We start from the raw sequence: 988 nt of genomic DNA on the forward strand, positions 1-988 counted from the left end.
AATGAAAATGTAGCCCAAGGTGAAGAGGTTGTAAATGCTAATGTGCCTAGGGCAAGTATGATGGATCATGCTTTTCCTTGTTTTGATGACTTGAGAGAGAGCATAGCAAGACCAAGAATTGATGCAAATAGCTACAAGATGGATTTTGGGGTTCTTCAAATGATTCAAAATTCCCAATTTGGGGGACATCCTTCTGAAAATCCACACACACATCTAAAGAAGTTTGCTATGATTTGTGATATGCAAAAACAACCTGGAGTATCTGATGATGCAGCAAAATTGAAGCTATTCCCATTCTCTTTGAAGGATAGAGCATTGGATTGGCTTGACTCTTTACCTCACAATTCCATTACAAATTGGGAGCAACTCACTGATGCATTTCTTGCACAATATTTTCCACCTGGAAAAACTCAAGAATTGAGGAATCAAATGACAGCTTTTAGAACAAGAGAAGATGAAACTCTCTATGAATCATGGATGAGATGGAAGGAATTAAAGAGACAATGCCCACATCATGCCATTCCAAAATGGATGATAAACCAAAATTTTTACACCAATGTTACTCCTGCAATTAGAGGGATAATTGATGCTCAAACAGGAGGAGAATTTAATATGAAGCATGAAGATGAAGCTTATGAGCTATTGGAGAAAATTGCAAAGAAGACTCATCTTTGGAGTAGTCCAAGAGGACCAGCTCCAACTCAAAAGAGGCAAGCTGCTGGAATGTATGACCTTAATCCATTCAACATGATTAATGCAAAGTTTGATACACTTATAAATGTTTTGGCTAAGAAGATGAAAGATTTAAGTATGTTGGTTAGTTCATCATCATCATCTGAAGTTCACAACAAGTTGCTTATGCAGAAGGAACTACAAGTTGTGGAGTAGACTATGGAGAGCAAGCTCCATATGTTGATAATTATGGAAACAAACAAATGGGGAATCCTTGCTCTCAAACTTATAATCCAACTTGGAGGAATCATCCCAA

General features: G+C 37.3%; 1 non-coding gene across 1 annotated transcript; it reads right to left on the bottom strand.

Annotated features, from left to right (window-relative positions):
- Positions 1–414: 414 nt before the first annotated feature.
- LOC131178030 (small nucleolar RNA R71) lies at positions 415–521 on the bottom strand. The gene has a single exon (XR_009147161.1). It is a non-coding gene; the product is annotated as a small nucleolar RNA R71 (small nucleolar RNA).
- Positions 522–988: the final 467 nt, after the last annotated feature.

Source organism: Hevea brasiliensis, chromosome 2, assembly GCF_030052815.1.
Source record: "Hevea brasiliensis isolate MT/VB/25A 57/8 chromosome 2, ASM3005281v1, whole genome shotgun sequence".
Lineage (NCBI taxonomy): Eukaryota > Viridiplantae > Streptophyta > Magnoliopsida > Malpighiales > Euphorbiaceae > Hevea > Hevea brasiliensis.